The 25,909-nt window shown below is 42.3% G+C and overlaps 1 protein-coding gene across 2 annotated transcripts in view; it reads right to left on the reverse strand.

The window, feature by feature from the left end:
• LOC120895423 (sodium-dependent phosphate transporter 1-A) overlaps window positions 1–25,909 on the reverse strand; it is a 44,139-nt gene that overhangs the window by 12,238 nt on the left and 5,992 nt on the right. The window contains exon 1 of one of the 2 annotated variants that reach the window (XM_040298780.1): window positions 5,317–5,633. The exons of the other annotated variant lie outside the window; for it this stretch is intronic. The gene's annotated coding sequence lies outside the window, so the exon portion shown is untranslated. Of the gene's footprint in view, window positions 1–5,316; window positions 5,634–25,909 lie in introns of those variants that run through there. 2 annotated transcript variants of the gene reach the window in all.

The raw sequence follows: 25,909 nt of genomic DNA on the forward strand, positions 1-25,909 counted from the left end.
TTCCTTCCGTCACTTCCGGTGACGTCAAACATTGCCGTTTGGGTGTAAATTTCTGCTTTTTCGATTGAGTTCACTGGAACTTAGAGCTCAGAAGGTAGAATCATGGTACACCTAATAAAAATGATAGTGTCAGTTAATGATACAAAACTTCAAATCTGAATAAAAAGTTTGAAACAGACAAAGCGTTCTGTATGACAATGTCGCACTGTCCGCATTACAATGCTCTAATGGAAGAGCAGCTCATTTCCCGTACACACCAGACAATAAATGATGTCATTTGGCAGTAAACTCGTTAGGCACCGCTGTTCGATGTGTAAAGCATCATTCAATTGCTGGAAGGTAGAAGAATGACAGATACACCCTCAACCCAAGTATAAAATCAATTCCAGATGGTAATCAACTACAATTAGGTAATTTATCCAATCACAACCACACAAAAAGATTCACATTGATTTTATTGACATGAGCTGGATGTACAGAATGCGATGTTTTGTTACATCATTCAAATGTATCGTGTTTAGCGTAGAATAAGTATCTTTACACTGAAGTATTTAAGATATGTTACATTATATGTAATAATTATATTCATATTCTACTTTTTTATTCTGGCTAACAGCAGCTTCGTATGTATACGGTGGAAAAGGGTGAATGAAAAATGTGTTTTTGTCTCTACTTTATAAACAAACCCTTAAGCTGAAAGATAAGCTGTAGTTATAACAGAACGTACACACACACATGCTCTTCATGGTTAGCAGGTATAATTAATGATATTACATTTGTTTATCACTATCCGTCAAACTGTCGCAATGCTGCGCATTGCGGGACGCGGTACGATACGCTACCAAAACTAACAACAACGAATAAATGTAACCACAAACTTCCGCTTCTGAAAAAAGCCTCGTCAATTGTAGTATCAAAACAGGGAACAGTTTTCAATTATAAAAAAAAAAAAACATTTTCATTATAGCAGCAGAAAATAAAACACGACCGAATAATACAATTTGCCGTGGTCGTTGTAAATCGAACGAAATGATTGCCCCTTTCCGCACCGTGTATTCCAGTATTGCTGTACACGGGTATATCTTTGCACGTTATCTATGAAAAATGAGATATCGAAAAGTGGTACTCTGCGGACAATGAGAAAGAAAAACTCCCCAACCCATACCAGCCGTCACGAACGAGACATAAATGTGATAATTAACTCAGAGCGTCATCGAATTTTTGTACCGACTGGGGTATTGCGAAATTGCTCCGAACCATGTGGCGATAGCATATCTGCGCACTAATGATACGAGTTGCAGCAGCAGCAGCAACGGGCCACATAGCGCGTTTGTTTGGAAATTGATTGAACAACAACAAGGGTCCTATTTTCGATTCAGCAAAAAAAAAGAAAAACGTGGAAGGTTCCAGTTAGCAAAAAAATGAAAAGATATACCCCAACAGCCTGCTTTAGGTGTGGCAACTTGCTGATGCTGATAAGCTAACGTGGTTTACTCCGCTTTGTCACATAATGCGGCGATAGAAGCGTGGTGAGTGGTGTGCGCCCGAGCCACCCCGCCCGTGCATTTCCTATATTTCCTGCTGGAGAAAAATGGCAAGGTCTTTCGTGGGACCTTTCCTCCCGCTGCGGACCCGGATCAGGACTAGAACGACTCCCACGGCACAACCAAAAGCCTATAGTGACCATACTATTGGCAGGGCACGAATTGACCAGCACTTTGTCATTGTTGGGAGTGGTGGGAGGCAGGGCATGCAAGTCGCACCCGGCTAGATCACCACCATTTAAGGTGGGTAGTGTATTCACTAAGCTCGTTGGGGGCGCAAACGGGTGAGCATGCCAAGATATGGTCTTTTGATATCAAAACATGAGACACCGTTCTAATGTAAATCGGGACAAGATCAAGACCAGATTCCAACCGTCCGAGGCAAACAAAAAAAAAACAGGCCAGATACCTAGTCCCGCTAGTGCCAGGTTGGTAAACTAACTGGTTTAATGGCAAATGTGCCCGCCCTCCAATCTAGAGCAAATTGATTAAAGCTCCCCGCACCTTGCAGCCGGGGCGGCGGTGGCACATGCGGTATCGTGTAGGTTGTGCGCTAGCGGCTGGCTAGATCACTTTCTACGCCGGGATTTCAAGGTTAACAGAAGTGCCACAACACGTTGGTGAGCCGCGGGCTGAACGAGGATATAGGCCAACACCAAACTAGGAATGTGCAGCAAAGCCACCCGCTTCTGACAAGTATCCAGTAATGTAGAACCAGAATCGCCCCAGCCCATTGCCCAGCCACACAATGGCAACACCCCCAGGCATCAGGCAAGAACTACTGACAGAGACTGGCTAAAGTACTGGCCGTTAGTACCGGTACCGATTGTTCCAAACCCACCCCAAAATGGACCGGACAGAGGAACAAAGGGTGGGCGAAGGAAATGGTTGTTTTTCTCTCGCTCTCTCCGCGGTTAGGCTAAAGGTTAGCTTTGATAGGGTAGTACGCGTACGCTGGCGTATGCGATACCTTAGGTTGGGCGGCTCTCTCCTTGCCATATGCTGCGTCACAGAATGGCAATCCTTATCTTGCTAAGCTGTGCACAATTCTGATTTTGATTAGGCAGCGACAGATTTATGGCAATGAAACGTGGAAATGTGGTCATATGCACGTCAGCCAACTCTGAAAATATAGTCATCCAATAAATCGCAAAGAGGCTTAAGTAAAGGAACATGATTTGAAGGTCTTAAAGACAGGTACTTGATCGTTTTTAGTAACTAATTACCGGGAATGGTTTGCAGAGGTACTAAACACCAAAGACTTTGAAAATGCATTATTTATTGATACTCTTTTGGCAAGTTGTATTTCTTACTACTGTTAAATGGTATGGCATCCAACGACAAGAAACATAAATAAACCGAAACGTAATCTTCTAAGATTGATTTCGATCGTTTGTTATATTGTCTTTTGAATAACTTGCTACGTGTATGGTACTAATTTACGTGTACAAGTATAACACACATACGCAAACGCAGAGTATTTGTAGAGACGTAATTAAAACATCCCCCAAAATGTCTTACCCAACTTGCACAGCACTGTTGGGTCATGAAGCAAAGATCAAATAAATCAGTATCAAGCAGTCGATGTATCAACGTGACAGCAAAAAACGCCAACATCCTCTCCTCGCGAGTGAGTGAGTGGATAAAGTAACACATGCGCCAATTTTTCGCCGAACAGATAAAATTTTGCTTCTCTTTTTTTGTGGCGTGATAATTTTTGGGGGTGCAGAAAGCTGTACTTTATAGCATCTTGCTTCAACGAAATATGCACAAACAAAAGATTTCTCAAAACGAAAGAGACTAACAAAAAGCAATTACACGACGGCATCAGCAGGTTCATGTGAGTGTGCCGCAAAACTCTATGCGAGCATCAGTTTTTGCAGCTCTTTACTTGAACCCATCCGCCACGCCACCCACGCACCATCGTTTGACCCATCTGACCAACCATTCAAGCTTCACGCGACAAACGCGTGATTGATTGACGTACCATTTTCAAAGAAACTGCTCATTCAAAAAAATTTGCACTACACAGCACAGACGAGAGTAAAGCCGATCGGTAGTAATGGAAGCACACGAGGAAACAACTGTTATGTGACAAAAAGGCAACAAATACAGTGGAGCTAGAGCGGAGTGTGCTTTAAGACACCCCCCGTCAGCGACATTTTGTAACATGAACCAAAATGAAGAATTTAAAAGGTAGCTCGTTTTGATCAAATAATAAGTCTGACAGGACAACAATTGCAATAAAAGAAAGAAAGATGGAAAACCCCTTTTGCTATCGACCGACAAATACAGAAATAGCTACCACAATATAGAGCAGTCAGCACTTTTTGATCAATTCAGGTCTTTTAGCAATCGACACATTCGCTACATAACACAACACGTTTCAAACATTAGCGTAATCGCGTTTGCAAAATACCAAACTCTTATCAACTACAGTTTAACTGCCTGATGGCTATAACGAACGATGCTTTCCAATAAATTGTTTGGCATATAATCATTACAGAACACGCTACAGTTAGTGTCAATGAACAGTAGAGTAACGATGCTTAGGAGTGATTCGCTAAAATGCTCCCAAACAAGGTGCTATATGAAGATTGAAATCAAATAAACCAGAAACCAAGAACGCTTCGCTAGCTGCACTATAGTCTACTTGTCACACTTGATTCTTGACTCATTGATGAACACATCTACTACAAGAAGTCCAAGTCCTCTGCTTGCATGGAATCATCGGCACGGACAGATAAGCCAACGAAACGCGAGTATGTTTTCAGGTTGCCACGTGCGCGCGCAGTTCAGCGACGATGATGAGATTGCGCGCCATTTTTGCTTGCTTGCACGGAAGGTACACACTAGACAGAGAGGTGAATGTAAAGTTGAAGCATCCCCTCATTGAAATACAAACTAATACGGCTACCTGGGAACTATCGCCGCATTGCCATACCACAATCTGCCAGTAGCAATGGCAATGTGCTTATCATTGTACCATAATGCAGTACTACTATTTAATTTCACTACTCAGCCTCTACCACTGTAATTTCATTGTTCAGTAACGGATAGCTACATTACGGCTCCTCGCGTTTCGACCGCTACACATGGATGGATTCACAAAATTTTGCTGATTAGACAGGGTCATCGTACAACGCTTTCTACTCGAACTCTCGACTGGGTTGCAGGAACGGTTGACACACTAGGCAGTTTCCAGAACAAATTCTTCTTGTCCTTTTATTAGAACGCACGACAACACCACACACAAACGCACACCACCAACACCCACTTTTGTCGAAACTGGCTGAAAAAGGTGCTGAAGCGAACACCGCAGCAAAGACGTTCTGGTGACGCAGAGACCGAAAGCGTGCATTAGTTTGCGCATTGTAGCCACGTGCTGGCGCGTAGTCGTAGTCATCGAGGTATTTCTGCTACCAAACGCGTAACTACGTTAAATAGAAAAGCGAAAAAAAAACCTTGAGGATTGCACAGCACGTTCGGAAGATGAGCACGTTTGCTACTGCTACTGCTGTTGCTGCTACCGCCCGGTATTGGTGCGTAGTCGTGCCGATCGGTTCTGCGGTTCGTCTTCTCTAACTGCTAGACACTGTTACATTACACAATACTTGCGAATCGCTGACAATCACCCCTTATTCGCCGTCAAGATGGATCAAGATCGAAATCGGCAAGAATTGATTGCCATTTGCTGAACAGCTGCAAACTGCAAAATCCGCAAACCGATGGTGCTGCTGCTATTGTTGTAGGAAGGTAGTTAAAAACTCACTTTTGTGTGTCTCACTTTCCGCCGGCGCCTTTTCCGGTTGGGTAGACACGCTCGACACCGGAAACCGATGTAAACTGACAAACGCGAGCGAGAACTTCGTCTGAACCGTCGTCTGTCTGCGCACGAAAACAAACTGCAGCACGCGGTTGCGTGTATTCCCGTCCGTTTTCGCGTTTGTCCCGGAACAACAAAAACTAATTGCTCTAACCACACGGTCAGTGAGAAAGAGTCACACACCGAGAGCTTGCGCACGCGCACCCGCTACTGCACTGGCGGCTCGTAATCAATCAGCACCACTGTCTGAAGACTGAATCATTCGAGCAGTATATATTTGGTTTTATTCAACTTCTGCTCGAATCGCCTCACCGCGCCGCTACCATAAGGGACCGGCGATACCGCGCGCTGGCGCTACTCCTTCCCCGTCCTCCATTGCCGCACATAGACCAGCAGAGTACCGACATTGCGGACGGGAGGAAACACGACGACGACTACGACGACGAACGCGACCCGACGACCGGTGATTGTGTGGTGGTAAAACAACCTACCGCGGAACTGTACCTCGCGGGGCCCGGGGAGGAACGCGATCTAGAGGCTCGGAGGGTGCCACGAAGTTGCCCCTATAGCCCGCTGGTGTTTGTGTGTTTGTCGAGGGGGCCGCACAATGCCATGCGGATCGCGCGCACCGTCCGATTACGTTCAAATTCACCCGAGAGCCGAGTCTGGTGGCAGTGTGTGTGGATTTTTTTTTAAATATTATTTCTTTCTACGTATCACCAACATCATGCCGACGTAAGCGGATCGCGCAGTCGCACTGCGCGGGGGGTTGTTTGACAGGCACCGAAACAGGGGGTAGAAGGTGGGGGGTGCAGAGTGGTCTTCCATCCCTTGAACCGCCAGTTCCCTTTCCTGGTCCAACCGTCACCCCATCACTACGCGGCGCGTTGTCGGCTTCCACAAACATTGGCGTATCTTGCCTTCGCGCGTATTTTGCACTCACTAACACCCCAAAAAACGCGCAAAGCACCGCAGAGAGAACCCCGAGAAAAGGAGGGTTGCGGAAGAAACGTGAACGTCGGGACGGGGGGTGCTACCCATGTTCCTTCGCATTGCCCTTTTTGCAACCCCACTGCAGAACACGTTGGCCCAATGTCGAACTCTCTTGCTCTCTCTCTCTTTTTCTCTCTTTCATTCTTCACTTTTTTCTTTCTTTTTCCATCAAGCGCAACCGGCCGGCATGCGTAATTTTGCTTCTGCGAAGATTCCTACGTAAGCACGTTTTTCGACGGAGCGCAGGAAAGTGGTGCTACCCGCGTGGAGCGATAGACGTACCTGTGATAACCTGCGCCCCACTCGCGAATGAGTCGCGAACACCTTTGACGGGGACGGGAAGAAAGCGAGGGTGTTTTGGTTGGAGGAAGTCACTTTTTGGGGAAAAACCGTCTCAAGAAGGGACGGGTTGGTAGGAGAGGCTCACACAGATTGCGTTTCGCTTCGGTCAAATGGAATGCCCAAAGTTCACCCTCTGTGTAGCAGGTTTCAACCTCCTTCCCACCTACTTCAAGCCCTTTCCTGGTTCTTATTTTCCTTCGTCTCCGCCCCACCTCCTCATCACCGACTCGCTTCAGGCTTCAACCTTCACCAAAACCTCGAAGTGTAGAGCAGGCGAACCATGGGACGTCGTACCCTCTTCTCTCGCTCTCAGCGGTTGGGCGACCGGACGACCACCATGCGCAAATATTTGCCAAAAGGGAGACACCACCACTGGCACTGCTCGGTAGCCTTCCTCATCCTCGCGACAAAGCGTTTGACTGGTCAGAGGCATCCCGCTAGCGTGAAACAAATTGCGAATTCGCGAGTTCTTCGCGCGGCCAGCTTCTCGCGAAGAAAATGATAAAATCCGGTTACAGCGAGGGGCGATACAACATCAACGACTAATCTGCTCCACTGGCTGATCCGCAATGCTTCGTTGTTCGAGCAGTCGGAAGAGGTTCATCGTAGTCGAAAATAGGGGGGTACAACGTCACCGATCGGAAGCGGATAGGATCGTGGTTCGTTTGTACGAGTGCGAGTATGTGCGTGAGAACCGTATTTCAACCCGGCCTGGGTGTGAACACGAATCATACACCATTACCAACAACTCACGTGCTTCTCACATGCAGCGCGGCGTAAGACGTGGTCCGTCTGGTAACTAACTGTGAGAAGGTTCGGGGGCATTAGGAAGCGTTATCGCGGTTAGACGTAAAATAACTTGTATGAAGCGACGGGCCAGTTATACTGCTCAACAAAAAATAGTGATGCGATAATGCTTTTAGCCAGAAGTTACAAAAATACAATGAAACTGAATTAACGCAGTCATAGCTAAACATTCGACCCTTACAACCATAAGTAGGTGGGTTTAAATGTACTTTGAACCATTGCTGTAAACCGGAACTCCTGATTCGGTTTGTAGATCAGAAAATATACTTTTTCTTTGTTGTTTAAATCTTTATGTAAAAGAGAAAGTAGGACATGGATTTAAATTTTGAACTTACTCTTTAAGTAAGTAGATTGCATTACACAAATCTATAACACTACTCCTTCCTTTGCAACTGCGACTGACTGCGACACTAACGATTTTGGGGTTTAACTCAGTCTTTGGACCTACTAGATACTCACTCTTTTGGTATTTTGCTCCATAAACCAAAGTGAATACAAAAATTATGTTTTTGAATACCTCCACTACAGTATATGCTTTTTATTCTTCTTGTTCAATCCACTATTTGATGTAACAATCGTAATTAATGTAGGATGTTATCAGACACTTATGGATTTGATTCATTTACTCAAAACAGGGTCGTTTCGCTGATCCATACTAGAGATGATCGATTGAACGCTGATCATTTCGTTTTATATATGGATAGCACTGATTCAAATTCATGAATATGAACAAAGATTCAAAGGGAATCTTTGATGTTTGGAATCTTTGTAGATTCATGAATATCTAAACTTGAGCAAAACTTAAGATTTTAGACTTTAGACTGGTCGTTAGAGGATCATGAATTATAGGTCATTTGATGCAATATTCGAACCACTCATCACCCAAAAAACAAAACAATGATTCTTTACGAATGATTCATGAAGTAAAACATTCATTTATTCAATTCTTTTAAAAAGATAAATAAATTGCTACATTCCTGTGTTCTCCAATAATTATATTGCTCTGTTAGTCTACAAGTCTTGAAACTTTTCTGTTCAAAGGACAAACGATTGAACGATGAACTGAGCCGACAGATTTTATGAACGAATGAACAGACTAACGATCGAACGATTGAACGATGCTTCATTTAGTTCTTTAAACTAAGTCGTTCAAGTTCTTCAACAATGAACCATATATTCTTAGACAATACGGTTAAGCCGTCCCTCCTGAATAAAAAAAACACAATAGTCAAGCCTAGTCAATATGAGATTTGAATCCGTGAATCTACGTTAGCTTCACTTGACGAACGAACAAAATTGTATTTGATGTTCCTGTTGCATCAGCAATAGACCAGTAGTTCAATGACTACAAAAGTACAGTGAACTACAACACGGTTGGACACGCCAGCAGTAAAGAGGAGAGTGCTGGATGCAAATGATTGGAGGCACATTCCCCATCCCACTTGATGGCAAATTGTATGAGCTTGTTGGTGCTCTAATGTTTGCTAGTGCACACGTTGGCAGTAAAATAAAGCGAATGACACAGCATTATTGTTATTGGAAACAATCAGATACTAATCATGGTGCGCGGCACAGTCATAGAAGCACAATGATTTCATTTTACTAGTCAAAATGGCCATACACCAGGAGTTAGGAAGGGGATAGGGGGACACGGGAAACACAGTTTCTCTTCACGTGAAACCAATCATACCGCCCGTCATCATGCAAAACGTGCCTAGGGTACGTCAAACTCTACAAACACATTGCAGCCGGAACGAGAATGCGAAACAAATCACAGTTCAGCGTTGGCGTAAAAAAGTAACGAAATATCGTCATTTCCTGATCCTCGTGATCAATCATCAGTTCGCTGAGGGTGTGCTGTATACAATTGTATCAAAGCATATCCCTCACTTGCGCATATACATCCGAACCACATTCCCCAAACATTCTCGCAACGAAATCTGCACCGCGCACCAACCAACAAACTGAACCCACAGGCCCATGTCCCCAACTGTCCAACCTCAATTGACATCGATTATCGTCCATTTAGGGGCGCAAAACGGGCCGCAAATAAATTGTATCAATAAAGAGCGTGATCAGCGCAGACAATGGCCGCACACCACCCGCACCAGACGTGTTAAATTTAGAACGGGCACGAAAGGGGAGCACGCGCGAGCCACCAGCCAACAACGCGTGGGTCAGGCGCCGGCAGCAGCCATATGATCGTTGCCAACTTCAAACCTGCGACACCTAAAACTTTGCAAACTGCGTGGAGATCTGCAGCTCAAGGGCTAACACCCTATTAAGCGAATGTCGGTGGTGGGTGGTGAGAGGTAGAAATAGCACCTGGCGGCTGCAGCAGCGGTACCGCAGTCGGAGCATTCGTTTGATCAATATTGAAGCCGTGACTGTGGCGAAAAATTACGAAATACGGCCAAAGCCTAATACAAATAGACGGCGGGCTTTCTAGCTTTTACAAAACCAAAAGCTCACTACCGTTGCAAGCAGGCAAAACGGAACTAAATCGGATGATGATTCAATGGCGCGTCGTGAACCACTGATTAGAGTGATCGAGCTCAAATGAAAACATTCTTAACGTTGTCATTCCTTTTTTCCCGAATCAAGTTCACGACAACTATTGGCAACGGAACAACAAACAGCCGTCGTGTGTTAGCCGCCCTCGTTCTCATCACGTTTTTGTCGCGTTCGATGAAACGTGTGCGCAAGCTAAATATATTTCCGTATCTTCATCGTCGTCGTCGCCTATCAGCAGCCCGCAACACCACCACCGTGTCCGTTTATGAATCGATCTTCATCAGCGTTTCTGCTACCGCTGTGTACCGCCGACCGCCACCGACGGGGTCCTCAATAAACCACCGCGTACAGTCATTCAATCGCACACTAATTAGTTGAATTAAATGACAAGTAGAATCGAGTACCACGGGCCGCGGCTTCCGGGGGACGGGCGACGATGAATCGATGAAGTGAAGCGACGGGGCATCATGCCACTTAGAATATCAAGAAAAATGTGACAGATTGTGTTTGCGCGAGCGCGCTTTCTTTTCCGCTGGTGCACCACACGTGAACTTGACGGCAGCGTACGTTGCCGTCCAGCACACGCGTTGTGACATTTGGCATCCGAACGGGTATGCCACAGCTGATAATTTCCAACGGAGTGAGTGGGGTTACTGTAAACAACCGCTCATCCCGTGCTCACCACCGTGCGACAAAAACTCTCCACAAACAGACAGGTCTGGGTGATTCTGCGTGATTCATCACAATTTCACAACGGTGTGCGAGGGTTGCGATCGGGGCTTGGCTTGCGGTTAAACGCTGATAAATAAATGCGCCTGTCAGGCCAATGGTGCATGACCACCGCAAACAACCGTACACCCCACCCCGTCCATATCGGATTAAGCTCGGCAAGCAGGTGACAAAATTATTTATCTTCAGCAAATCACATCACACCCACCCACCCGCTTGAATCACGCTGAATGCAGCTTGCGATTGTGTTTGACTGAATTTGTACCGGACGAAATAAACAATCATGATGAGTGTGAACGAAATTTCTGATTCTGTGGATCGATAATTACTTTTAGTAGCAAAGTGCACAATGATAAACAGTTCATATTACAAAATATTTAGAAGGCAAAAATGATTATACCAAAAAGCGGTTAAATTATCAAAAAACAAGAGAAAAAATAAATATCTTTCAGGCTATTTAATCGTTAAAACGTTCATAGAATCCCCTTTGAACAAGTCTACCAGTCATACTTGTTCCCATAAAAGAAACTGCATGGCATCATCCCATTAAAAAAAATCCCAACCTTTCATCATCCCCATTACCACAGCTCTAACTCCATCCTCCAGCTCGTTACCCGTCTCTATAAAGGGGTAGAAAAATTTCACAACCGCGCTAAAAACTGCCCCAACTCAAACGAGCCTCCTCCACGAGTCTTCACACTACGAGACATTCAACTTTGAATCTAGGCTCCTCGAACCTGCCACCTCAATACCTGCCCCATCTGTTCCACGCCCCTGTAATTGCGCCTGGTAACGGCGAGCGTTTATCTCGCACCAAACGTGCGCGAAAGACCGGCAACAACCACAGCGCGTTGCGTGGGGTGAGCTGTTATGTGATGTCACTACCACCAACTGTTGAGCTGTTTTCTTATCAGCAATGCCTACTACGAATCGGGTAAAGGAGCGTAGCATGAAACTTCCCATTCTAGCAGTTCGCACCGTAAGGGTGAGGGTTGTTGCACTACTACACAAGTCTAACCCCACGTTCCCACTCTAACTTACCGCCGGCAAGGTCTTTTCGAAAAAGCGAACTTTTTAAGACTCTTCACACACACACACACACAAACGCACTCACAAACAGGCATGGAAGACGTTTTCACACTGTGGCACGAGACTCGCACCGTTATTGAGCTGTGCGCTCCAGTATGCTCTCGGCTGTTGATATGATACGATCGAGATCGAAATCAGGTGCGCCGGGCGAGCGAAAATGTCTTAACGTTCCTTTGGGTCTTACCTCACATGAACTTCACATGACGTCAGTAATGGTGGTAATCTTCAATACCAAATCTGAGCGTTGAATCGTTGATCCGAAATCGAGTAGTACACTCAGTACAGTGCGCCGAACTGCTTGGGCAAGAGAGTGCGTGTTTCAGAAACTTCACCACAACTAACGAATCGTGCAAAGCAGTGATGATCACGTGCTGGTTTCGTGCGTCACTGACGAACACGCATACAGAGAAAATCGAAGTTCATTAACAATCCGAAGCGGCTCGTGTTGGGATCAGTTGTCGTGATGCGAGCCATAAAGAGAGCGAGAGAGAGAGGGGTTAGTTGAGCTGATAGTGATGATTCTTCATACTGAGCCGGTTTGTTAAAGTATGAATGAATGTGGTTGAGCCATCATCGATCCAATACAACACAACGCAACACACACAGAGATGTGCCATTGATCGGTACATCAGGTGCCAATGAGTTTTATAGTTATACCGATCAAAACAAGCAAGATCACTGCGGACATTGTCGTTCATTAGCGCCGTTATAGCGAAGAAACACGTTCCACAAAAGCTGACTCGTGTAACAGGGTTAATAGTCGAAGTAAAATACTGTCATCTTCATTTGCTATTTTTCGTCCCGATTCAAAAAATCCTGCTTTAAGTGTAATAGGACAAGATAACTTTGTTCTCATTTTTCACATTTTTCTACTAATTTACTCATTTTCTGAGTTTTACACAAGCAATCACTGTTTGATGAAAACAATATTAATGATTAATATTGTTTCCATCGAACACCAGCAGTAAATGCAAATCCTTCTATCGACTTTAACAGAAAACCCCTGGAGCAAATCAGATATGAACATGTTGAATTCCGAACTTCAGAGCAGTGATCAATCGTGATGTGACAGATGCGCTGGATAATTTTGAGCGCACGTTAAGATTAAAATAGTCCACGAATGTGTTCTGGGGCTGTATCGACATTGGCATGTTTTGCTTCGTATTCACTCACTATTGCTAGCTTGACAAGATGTATAGCTACTGAATTGATGACTTCATTGAATTATTTGAATTTAAAATACTAACAGCTGATGTATTCCCATTCCACACATCCGGCTTCAAAAATGTCGGTTACAGATATCCATATGAGATATAAAGGTACAGAATTATTCTTCTTTTTCACTCACACTTTCATCCAATCGAATCGCTGAAATGATATCAATGAGATAATTACAGAATATTCGCAATTACAAGGATCATATAAAGCATGTGAAAAGGTTGATGGAGAACATAGCCAACAAGTTAAGTTACAACACATTTTTTCGTTGGTTGATGTCCCACGAACAGTACAAAATGAAAAAAAATTATGAAGAATTGTTATATGTATGTGGAATATCCAATTTGTCCAAGATTGTTATTATCATTACCAAATAAAGAAATATATTTTTGTTGAAGAGTGAAAAGTTGTAAAACGAAGATAATTATTTTGTATCCTTAATTCCGGACGATCTAGCCACTACTGTGCATGGCTGAGCTATCTGCGACTTGTTCGTGTACTCATAATAGACAAGTCAGTCCTACATATGAGGAGGGCTCGGTCTATGCGGGACTTGAACTTGAATGATGGGCATATGTTGTTAGGCCGGGCGCGGGGACGACTGTAGCACGGGAATAGATTTTAAACGTTTAGTGCCGTTTAAATCAAGGGTCTCCATATTGCTCCGTGGTCCCATAAAATGTTACGTACGACCATTCCAATGATTTCTCATCAATTCGTCACTCTTTAATTGCACGCAAAATCACCGCAGTTATAAAAACGTGACTGGAATGCGCTTAAAAATGGCGTGGTGTCCCGCTCATCGTCCCATTTCCCGTCGTCTGCAAGCTGAGGAAATATCGGCAATATATTTACATCCGCAATTGAGCGATTTTTGACAAATGTAGCGAGGGGGTCTGGGGACAGATATCTAATCGGTAATACGTCGATGTCAGCTTATGCGTGGAGGGTGCGAAAGATTGCCGAAACCTTCAACAGCAATCAAATACCGATCCGTCATCGGTCGACTCGAGTACGCCGGGATGGTGATGGTTTCGGTTCGAAGAAATCAGCTCAATTGGAATGAATGAGTTTTCGATTGGTAAGCTTATCGAGAACCCATATCAAGCCTGCGATAATAAAGCTTTACCACAGCATGTCGTGACTGACACGGAATGATGGCGGTGACGGTTATATTTCACCATTCGTTAAGCTTAGGACATTTGTTTAACGTTCGATAAACGTACATTCCGATTAAAACGTACATTCCGTGAACACGGTTCTTTCTGTTATCCTTGTGTTCAACTAAATGTTCTGCCCGGGTAAGGGGTTTCCAACTGAATTTGAAATTAAATCTGAAATGAATCGTGACCCCATACGCATACTAACAAATCAACAGACAAGCCCACTGCTAAGACAGCGAAGCGTAGACCACCGAACAGAGATATATCTGCGATAAAAGTATGACGCTTTAATAATTTTGTTTATTTTTCGTCGTGCGCCATTGTTTACTTGGCTTGGTGCAATGAGCGCAACATTTACTCATCACATTCAAATGCATTAGATTGTTATATGTTCTCTCCTACATTGTAATGATCTCGGTGTTGGATCTAGCTTTAAAACTTCCACCAGCTGCTACTCCAGGAGCCACATTTTTACTGCAAGCTGGAGAAGCAAACAAACGGAAGCTGCAATCTCGCACTGCTTCGGGGTAAGGGGAATAAGCGGACTGCATCGTATATATGTATCTGCAGCACATTTACTGTCGTGGTGTTTAATTGCACTCTTCTCCATAAAAAAATATAAATAAACCAAAAAAGGGCTACATTTTACTGTTGCATAGGTAGAGTTTTTTTCTGCACCAGAATGTCCATCACCACTGACCTTAATTGTGCATGATAAGGTGCAGGTAAAAAGCACATTAAAAATGTCTTTTTTATCATTCTACTTGTGTGCATGTATATAGCAGAGACACTTTTTTTTTGTACAGTTCAAATATTGGTCTGGAAAACATAAATTTTCCATGGATATCATACGTATTCTTAAATTTTACGAGTAATTCAAAACGATACTTTGTCGAATGACCCGCCCGAAAACACACCTTTGGCAAAATCTTCTCAACGTTGCTATTTGCACCGAACCAATAATGACAATGTATGTAGGTCACGTATGGTACAACCGCATCGCAATTGCCGTAATCTACTCTACACAGATATGCATGAGGACATCTGTCTGCTGCGTAGCATATGTTTTCGCAATTTTATCGCTTGATACCCCCTTTTTCTAGCGTAGAATTTGATCTACGCCTTTTCGTTAATCCAACCAATTGGCAAATTCGTACGCTGACAACTAAGATAAGCGAACAATCGTCCACACAACTGTAAAACCCACAACAACCGGTGAAGCTGTGCACCTTTCGCGATGGCAATTGATAAAGTTTTCATTTGCTATCTTATTATTGGCAATTATTGGCGTCATACTGTAAATACGCACCTGGTTATTTCACGCCATCTAGAACAATTAAATAGCGCATCAGTTTTTCTATGAAACGAAAGGAAGTCAGAGTCATTTTACATCAGGTGAACAAGAATTTTCAAAATAATGAAAGAAGTTGGAATTCTTAAAAAAAATTGATATTGTATTACCTAAAAGGACACAAATAACTGAATAAAATACTATAATATGGTTACGTGCGCTCGGGACAGTTAACGTGATGTATTACTCTGTTGAACTTTCTATGTGATGTTTATGAGCAGCTTTTTTTAATTTAAGACCTATTTACACTAGTCGAAGCAGAAAGCGCGTTAAGCAAACACTACTCAAATCCAAATCCATGATTGAATTAGTTATGTAGTTATGAGTAGAACTTGTCGGTTTAGTATTGGAGCAATAAAAAATTAGAGTAGAAAAAGGTTATTATAAATGGAAAGTGTATGACAAGGTAATATACACTGACGAACAATTGAAAATAAACATACATCCACTTTTTGTTGTAAAACAAAATAAGCTATCCTTTCTTCATCAAATGCGCGTGCTGTCAAGTTTGTGAGTCGAAAAACGAAAACAAAAAACGTTGCACAGTACGTACCGCAACAGCTGCAACAGTGACGGAAGCGCAACACCAAAGCCAGCTGACCGGACAGAGGTCATTTCCGCCACTAGAAGAGCGTGAAAAACGAGCACACGTGAAGATCATTTAAAAAGTCGGTTCGGTACACTTTCACAGAAAAAGGCTACGAGTTTAACCGTACACCACTGAACTTCCTTGTCCAGCCAGATGTAGGACAAAGAACTTTTCCGCTACAATCTCCGGTCATAGGATGATGGGGGAGGGGGAGGTGGTAAGGGGGGTATGACTTTTCGCTGCAGAAGAAAAGCAACAACTCGTTCGAAAGAAAGCTGAAAAAATCCACTTCGGAGCATGCTCTTCGAGGAATTTTCAATTTATTTCATTTTCCCGCCCAACTCGGCACTCTCACATGCACACTGTTAGCCTTGACCGTAAAATCTAAATTTAAAAGGACGCACCAACGTCAACGGCACCGACTGTTGGTGGCCTCCATCAACGGTCTACCACCGGTCCAGTTCGGCAGCGGCGGTGGTGGTGATGATGATGATGTTGGGTGGGTGCGGTGCACTGATGACCGATCAATTTTTCTTAGTGCAGAACAAACAGATACTGCAGCGGTGGTAGTAGAGAAAGAAAAGATACACAAAACTGCGGAACAAATCGCCGCATGTTGATGCACTGAGCGAATTGAAAACGATTGATGAAGCTGGAAATGGATGAATATAAATGGAATGCAAATGCACGTCACGCAGCAGCAGTGAACTTGATTTGGAACGTCCTGCAAAGGGATGGGCACATACCCCACCGCCATAGTAAACAAGCGACTATATTACTAAGCCAATTGCAGAGCTCAGCAGAGATTTTACTCCTGCTGCAGCAATTTTCAAGTTCATAACCTAGTTACTGTTTACGTTTCGTGTCATTGCTGTTTATGCCCAACTTCCCGGCGCGTATGATAGCGAGGCGCACATTTCCAAGTCTGCAAATGACCCATAAAAGGGACTAATGCTGGTAAACATGCAACTGTTGCAGCACAGCACAACATTGTCAGGTCAATATTGTTGTTTGTCCGGTGTAAATATTTTCATATACCAGGCTTTATTCAGCGAATGTAAGATAACAACAGTGACTTTAATTACAAGGTGAAGAGTTTGGATGTGTTTATACTTTTATTAGACTCTAAACTTACCAAAAACTTGTTACAGAATAAGGTGAAACATTCCAAATGTGCTACAATTTTAGTATGTTTTATAATATCAACATTACTGCGAATATTACCATACTTATCTGGCATTTGAAATGGCGCCAAAATGCAATGCAACCGAAGCAATACCAATCCTACCAACCCTACCCCAGCTGACGGATCATTAATCATGCAGACACCTTTCAGCAGGTTAATTTCCAACTAACGCTGGACTAATAAATTTATCTCTCCGTGCAAACCACCGGGTACACTACCGACCATACCCTTTGATTGTACACCCCCCCGAGGGGAGGAGGTCAGTCAGAACATGCCGTCGTACCGCTGAGCGAGTTTTGCACCCTGCCGATCCATTGGCAATTTATTCGCAGTTAATGTATCTCCTCTTTTTAATCTACCACAGCTGGCTGCAACAAGTCACGAATATTTCTTGGAAAACGTTATTCCGGACAAAAAGAATCAGAACGAACAGCAGCAGCAACCAAGGGAAGCTGAAGGACAGGCAGTAGTGTCGCTCGCTGTGCAAACGGGAATAGGATGTAGAACACGGTCAATTGAAAAACTGTCGATTTTGCCAACAACAACAACAACAAAATTTACATTTGGTGCTGAAAACAGTGGTATAAAAATCAAGAATTTTTAAACACAGCAGGACACTGACTGGCATTGAAGAAAAAGCAGGATTCTTAACCATTCTGCTTTACCACTTCTTTACCACGCTTTAATGAGATCGCACAAAACTGGTATTTTTTTAAATATATTTAAAACCTAATCCTGATTGTATACTGCCATTAAGCGCTGCATTGCACATAACTCATGCGCTTTGGGTGAAAAATGCATTCTGCATTCTTAACCAGTTACGCCGCCCGCTACCATATATGTAACGAGGTTTGGCAATTCTTGAGATATTTAAAGGCCCCGGAACCGTCATTTTCTGCAACTCAGCTGCTTTTCCTTACCCAGTAAAATTTCAAACAAGGTACAATAAGTGTGCATAAATAATTTTGGCTCCTAAGCCATGTCGAGGAATTTAACCAGTCAGTCACGTGTGTTTCGTAGAACGGCGTGAACGACACGGTGTGTAGTCAGCCAGTACCATCATGGTATGATTTCATGAAAATACAAATAAAAATATACGCAAATTCCAATAACCGAAGGAATATAACCGGCCACCTTAGCAACCAGTTTGGGCAGGAATGGAACGTAAAAATCAGTTCGGAAACAGTTTCAGAGGGTAGGGGCAGCACGGTAAAGGGTGGGCGTGCTTTTGCAAATGTGCGGTTTTGTAATGCTCGGTTGTTTTGTACATTTAAAAAACGAGCAAAAAGCCAATCTGGCGAAGGTCAGCACTTAGGAAGCACGTGCGCTTCTGCCACCCGTTTAACGGATACCAGATACCTCTTTTCTTCTACAGTTGGCCTTTCAAACACCTACACGCAACAGGCTAACGTTGCACGCAAACAACAACACAAAGTTAAGAAGCGGTTGGAATCAAATGCAAGGCAGACAACAACAACAATCTTACCGAGAAGCATTTTTATCGGCAATATTAAAGTACAACCACATCGATCGTATTTCGATAGAACAAGATAGTAGCGAAGCATGGCGGCGGTAAAAGATATTACACACTTTAATAAACATTTAAAAAAAAAAAAAAATATTCTTTTATCTTTTTGAATAACTTAAAATAACGTTTAACAACTGATATTAAAACATACAATGGTGTTGGTAGGTGCAAGGATACAGCGAAACTTACCGTAACTTAGTGGCGGTTCATGGTGAACTTTGGATTTTCATTGACATGAACATGAACCCCTCCTTTCGGACAAGGACATATCAAGACCGGATAAGCAAGAGCACACATCCCGCCTGCTACAAGCTAGCTATTTGGAAACGATAGAAGGTTCCTGCCAGCTTAATTAATTCCAAACAACTCCGCCAACCATCTCACGACCACTTTAGAAGAAACGAAATAACGTCTGTTTGGAATCAGGATCCATGTCAAGTTCGCAGTTATTGACAGTGAAAAGATTTACGGTGCATACTCGCTCGCTACCGTTGCAGGATTGAGCCAAACTCGACTGGCATCGTCAAGGGAATACAAAAACAAACGTTTTATAGCAACACTGTGCCTTGTGGGAGAATGCATCGGGGCAATCGCGCGATACTTGCCGTTCGGTCAAATTACATACGTCGCAAAATTAAACTAAAGATAAAAAGAAACGAAATCTGCTTTAGAAGCATTTCATTGCTTTGCTTGGCATTTTTGTTCATTCATTCAAGCAAACACACTATTTATACCAATTAGACGAGACAAAGCTTCAGTTGTTGTTATTTAATTTCATTTCATAGTTATAGTATTAACTGGGTACTACTAGCTCACGACACAAAACAATCCTAATATACCGTGTCTATGTTTTAATGAGGCATATTTTTCACGTGAAACATGTTCTCGTAAGCTTATAGTTAAATATCATGTATGTTTATTACTAAGCTAACTTGACACAATCTCTCTAGCAGAGCAAAACAGTGCATATACATGTGTTTGTCCGCACTTTCAATTTCGAAACAAAGCATAACACGTAAACAGGATGTTTAACCAAGACACCAACGTTGCCGTCAATTGCAATGAACCCGGATAAGCATCAGTCATCATAAAGGAAAGATAGGTGCAGATGTAAGAAAAACAACAAACAGTAAAATTCTACTATCGTGTTCAAAGCAAGGGCAAGGACGGGGAACACTAATCATGCAACGCACTTCATGTTTGTTGGCTTTCAGATAAAATGTAACACCAAACAGTGCATATAGCTCTAAAAATATCCGGGTCCAAAGATGGCAATAACAATAACAACATACTAAAATAACAAATGCGTGACCTTAATTCAGTATTTGATAAAATTAACTCTTCCATCTACTACTATGTTTCGGTTCAGCTTTTATAGTAATGTAGCGAGGTATAGCACACAGAAACGATTATTTGTATTCTAGTGTGAAGCAATGAAAAATAAAAATTGTTTCAATAAAAAATATAAATTTTACGTTGTTCATCCGTCAAAATACATCAATATCAGCATGTTATGAACATCTACCAAACATATGACAGAATATCTCAGAATTTCGTAGAACATTTCGAGTTTTCCCAATCAAATACCAATTTACGCGTATTCCATATATTGTGAAATCAACGATCCAGCCTAATACCATTTTTTTAAATTGTATTTAAAAAGATAAAATCAATGTATAAGCCAGTTCAAGTCCTGTGCGACCGTATATGTCAACAAGGGAGATACAAATTTTTTCTGCATTTATTTGCACCACTTAACGCGGTACGCACTTAAGTCGATACGGTTTTCTCCAATCACATTTGATTGCCGATTGCCTGAAACAGGGGTCTCCCAACTACGGCCCACGAGACGCATGTGGCCCTCGAGAGTTTGTAACGAGGCCCTCGATGACTTTGTAAATTCTAAAACAAAAAGTGTATGATTTTGAAAATTTGAATGAAAATCTTTAATTTTCAAGACAAAAATAAAGCTTCAATAATATAAAGCTGTACAATTTTGAATACAAACAGTTGATATTTTCTTGTTAAAACGAGATTTAAACGTTCGTCCATTATCTAAAGGTAGTGTCAAAACGGTTATCAACAACGATATGTATGAAGCAATGCGGAACGCGGAGTGCAAAGTTCGGAGACCCCATAAATTCATATAAAAATGTTTTATGAATTATACATTCAAAAAATAACACAAATAACATTTCAGTTGTAAAACCCTTAATGTATACCGTATTCTTAACAACCTTTTTGTTTCTCACTAGTCTCACTTCATGGAATAATGCAGTACGGCACTAATTTCTCAAAGCCACAAGATTCTGGCATTATTAATGTTGAATCGTTGGTTCTATATTACTTCTACTCTTTGTGAACATTTCCAACAAGAATCGTCTATCATCATCCTTCATTTGACCGGCGTTTTTCATACTATACGTTGGAACGCTTTAATGCAACGCAAAGCAAAGGCAAACTGAGAAAACACAATTAATTATTCGTTCAACCAAACCCACAATATGTCGCATCTGGTGTTTTCTTTCCTTTACCCTTTTTTTCTCTCGAGTTATGCTCTATTGATAGATGCTTCTACAATTACCGTCTAAGCGAAATGATACATCACTCCAAGGACGTTTTGCTTTCAGCCTTAGCTTGCAAACTATTCCTCGTATCATTCATTCTAGATCTCCTTTGCCGACTGTTTGAGCGAATGGCATTGGAATAGAACATTGCTCGAGGACAACATTTCGCACTTCACATTCCACACGTAGGGGAAGGCCCGATGCGGATTTTTGCAACTCTTTCCGTTGCTCTATTCACAAATACGGCAAAGAAGAAGCTGCGCCGCATCCTTATGGTTTCGTTTCATCCATTCTTTTCGACAGAGAATGATGGTTGAAAATGGTTAGCAGCCTTTTCCAAACTGCAAAGACTCAGATATCTACTGAAACGATTAGTTATGAGAAAGAAATCTGAACTACACATTGACGCATTCTGTGGTAATATTGTTGTTGTTCTCGCATTCTTATTTAATGTGATTACCTGTCTAACAAAAACAAAATTTAAGATCACGCGTTAGCAATCTTCTATATGGCGTGAACATGCCGGCTTAACAGGGTACTACGCAGCCGTAAAGACAGTCCATTATGGGCTTGAACCCACGATGGGAATGTCATTAAGTCGTACGAGTTGACGACTTGGTACGTACAAAGGGACCGCTTCGCGTTAGTAAGTTTTGTTTGTAAAGATTGGTGTTAAATTAATAAAATAAAATTCCGTACCATTTCTATGATCAACAAGGCGCAACAACTTATTAACCATCATCGGGGCACATCATAACAGGCCAACCAATCAGTGTCTACCTTTTCCGCTTATTAACGGTTGACCGGGCGGGAAAGAAAAGCGACAGACTGGCACGTTGCTAACGCCCGTGTCCTTGGTGAGCACAAAATTGTTGCCAAAGCCAATGGACGCTAATTGCTGACGAAGGTAAGGCTTCAGAAATAAAAGGCAGACAGGCTAGTACACACAACAGAAGCCACTCGAGGTGGCTGTGCAGTGGAGCGCGACGGATGTCTCTCTCTCCATGGGCAAAGACGAGAGAAAATATAAGGCAACAACAACACGCCACGAGTGGTTAACACACACAACTTCCGAACCCGGCCGGTAGTTTGGTTAGCCCCGCCAATGCCTTCGCTAACACTCACGGCCATTGGATCACAGGGATGGGAAGAGAATCTGGTTCTACCTTTCCGGTGCTAGTATGCTAGGTTCAATTTGTCCCACCAGCTTCGTGTGCGCTGCGCGTTGCTCTATCACCCGCGCCGCACCCTTGTCAAGTACATTACATTATTTGTAAGCGCCTGCTTTTTTTTTTCTTCTTTCATCTATTCGCATCTTATGCTGGCTCACGATGCTGCGAACCTGTCGACGACCAGCGACGGCTACGGAGCACTCACACTACCTGCCTGTTGGCGGCACTTATGCTACTCTCGAAGCCCATTATGCTGTCCATTTGCGTCACAATTTGCACAAGGTCACGACATGAAAGCCCACGACGTAGGGAAAAGGATTGAACCGGCACCGGCAAACTTCAGATTAAGAAACAGTATACCGATTACTGCTGGTACTGCTTTGCTTTAACTGACATTTACTAATATCTTAAAGAGTTTACCAAAATTAGTTTTACTTGGTTGCACAACTACATCAACAGTTACTTTATTGAACAATTACAAGCATAATCTTTTTTAGCAGAAGACAAACAAATGTGCAAATATTTCTCGCAAGTCCTTCGTAAATTACGTAGATACATTCGATCGTACCACCACTATGATATGGCGGTTGGACACAAATACCTCGTCCGAATAGAACAATAAAATCCATAAATTTTTCCTCAAACTCACATGAACACAACACAAGAGTACAGCAGGTTGCGCTGCCATATCAATGGTCTTGAAATGCCACAAGTGAAATCCATAGCTCACGTGGGAAGCGATACGGTACGATTATACACGCCTGGCACCGGGACAGGAAACGCCGAAGCGCCGGAAACTGGTGACAGACATCATTCACTCGCACATACCACAAGAAGCTACCATCAGCAATGCCAATAGACTGCAACTGGGGCACGCTGAGCAGAAAGCCAAATCATCAACGCAGTGCTGCAACTGGAGCTTTGGCTGCGGGCACAAACTGAATAGAAATAAACACAAGAGAATATTCCATTGTCTTATCTGAAACTTTGCTACATGCAATATAACAAGGAGCTTTAATACAAAGATTAAATTAATTTACAAATATCTGCAACGAATAAATCATATTTTAAACATATTTTATAATGCGACAAGCATATCTTCTATTTTACAACAATCGTTTTCATCTCATCTTTTCTTAAAAATTTATGATAAAAAGATCGTTCGCTATTCAATTAGTGTATTTACATTCATTATTTTTTTTATTTATTAAATCATTTATTCAATTAATTAATTATTTGGGGCTTGAATCCAGGATGGCCATGTGGTAAGTCGTACAAATTGACGACTGTACTACGAGACCGGCTTCAATAAATAAATAGGCTTTAAATAGATAAAGAAATAGGCTTCAATAATTGCATCCGTTCGAAGTTTTCGTTCTGCAAACAAGCAATTATTTCGAAAAATTCTCACTAGCAATAAACATTAAACGCTTTCCATACTACGTCACACTGATTAGGAGCGTAGCATATAATCATATAATAAACACAAATAAAAACACAGAACGTCCATCAAATAGGCTTCAACGAATAATATTTTCATGGTCGGTTCACGGTTGGTCACTAAGGAATGTAAACGTTATTTCCTATTTCACAAATAATCGTTCGAAGCGAGAGAAAAAAGCGTTTGTGATAATGAGCACTGCCAATTAATTTATGATTCATAAATATTTAACCGATGACGTTGATTTGCCAAGCGATCGTTACGAGCTGCTCAATGCTTAGGTTGTGGTTATACCGGGATTTGACAATCGGTATGTCATTAAGCAGCAATTTAATCCTCGCTGTGTTGCGGTTTATGCGATGCATTACAGTCATATTGTAGAAACGTACTTGATGGTTGTGCTCATCAAAAGCGGAAGAGGCCAATTTCAAACGCAATGTGTGTGTGCAGCCTTTAAAATAAGATTCAAGCGGCGACGGGCGTGATCGAATAGGGTCAAGGCACTTTCATTGGACAGTTATAACAACGCACTGTACCTACGACTGAAGTGTTTGTACAATTTGCAAACAGCTTATTTTCATAAAATCAAAATGATTTGTCAAACGCTCTGGCAGTAGAATGACTGTAAATGCATAAACAGTTACGAAGCCTCACATTACGCACAACTTTGTTATGATCAAGATAAGAGCAAACATGAGTTATCAGTTTATCAACGAGGGTTATCTGACACCGGAATTGGCGATAGTTTTTTTTTCTTGTATCCTATCGTTGGGTACCACATTCTAGGCATACACTACAAACATGTCACAAAGAATTCGCATGGGCCTGTGGTAATATGTTTAATATAATTAAGAAAATCAAGATTTTTGATTCATCACATGGTTAAAAATTATTATACAAAACGTTATAACGATATCATTAATGGCATATTAATTCTAGAAACCTACTAAAAAGGCAAAATAGTTCTCTGGCAATATATTTCTGCGTGTAATGGGCTCTGTATTTATGAAATGTCACCTGATGATAAGAAAGCTTTGCCAATTGCCGCCTTTCAGGGGAGCCATGCGCTTTCGAGGGTGCTGAATGAAGAAAGTAATTTATGTTATCAGTGAGCACAATGGGACGGGCTAAGCACTTTGCACATGCGAATAATGTCTGCATCGCTACTTGGAAAATCAAAATAAATACAGTGGGACGCCGTTTATACGGGTACTTTTTATTCGGCTGTCCGTATGCCCGTGGTCAGGAGGATATTTGAAAATCACGTTATCGGAGCACAATTTCATAACGAAAAACAATAAAAATCCCGTCAAATTTAAAATATTTATATTTATTTTAAATAAGTTCATAAAAACTGACAAAGTGAGATCGAGTTCCGATGAGCTCAGATAAACGGCGTTCCACAGTATGCCATAAAAAACATAAATATTAAAAGTATGGCAGGATATTACAAGGCATAGCTGCAAAATTGTTTCCAAACAGATCGGGTTGTGTGTTGAAAAACATCTTGCAAGTTTCGAATAATGCTGTTCACATTGAAAACTGAGCCGGCAAACAGAGTAAACATGGCTCAACGCACAATCCTAAAAAAAATAAAAGGAAAACAAATAAGCAAGAACAGCATCGCACGTTGATATGCAATCGGTGCAGTATGGCGCCTTGTGAGCTGCAGGTGAACACAGGATTCCATAGCTATTTCCATAGTACCAGCCGAGGCCTTGAACCTGACAGCGTTCGATATCTCCTGTTGCTCAGCAACCAAATCGATCCCAGCTGAATCTGTTCCACCTAGATGTGTACACCCCGTGCATTTGGGATCCCAGCTGGTACAACCAGAAAATGTAATAAAC

Source organism: Anopheles arabiensis, chromosome 2 (genome assembly GCF_016920715.1).
Source record: "Anopheles arabiensis isolate DONGOLA chromosome 2, AaraD3, whole genome shotgun sequence".
NCBI lineage: Eukaryota > Metazoa > Arthropoda > Insecta > Diptera > Culicidae > Anopheles > Anopheles arabiensis.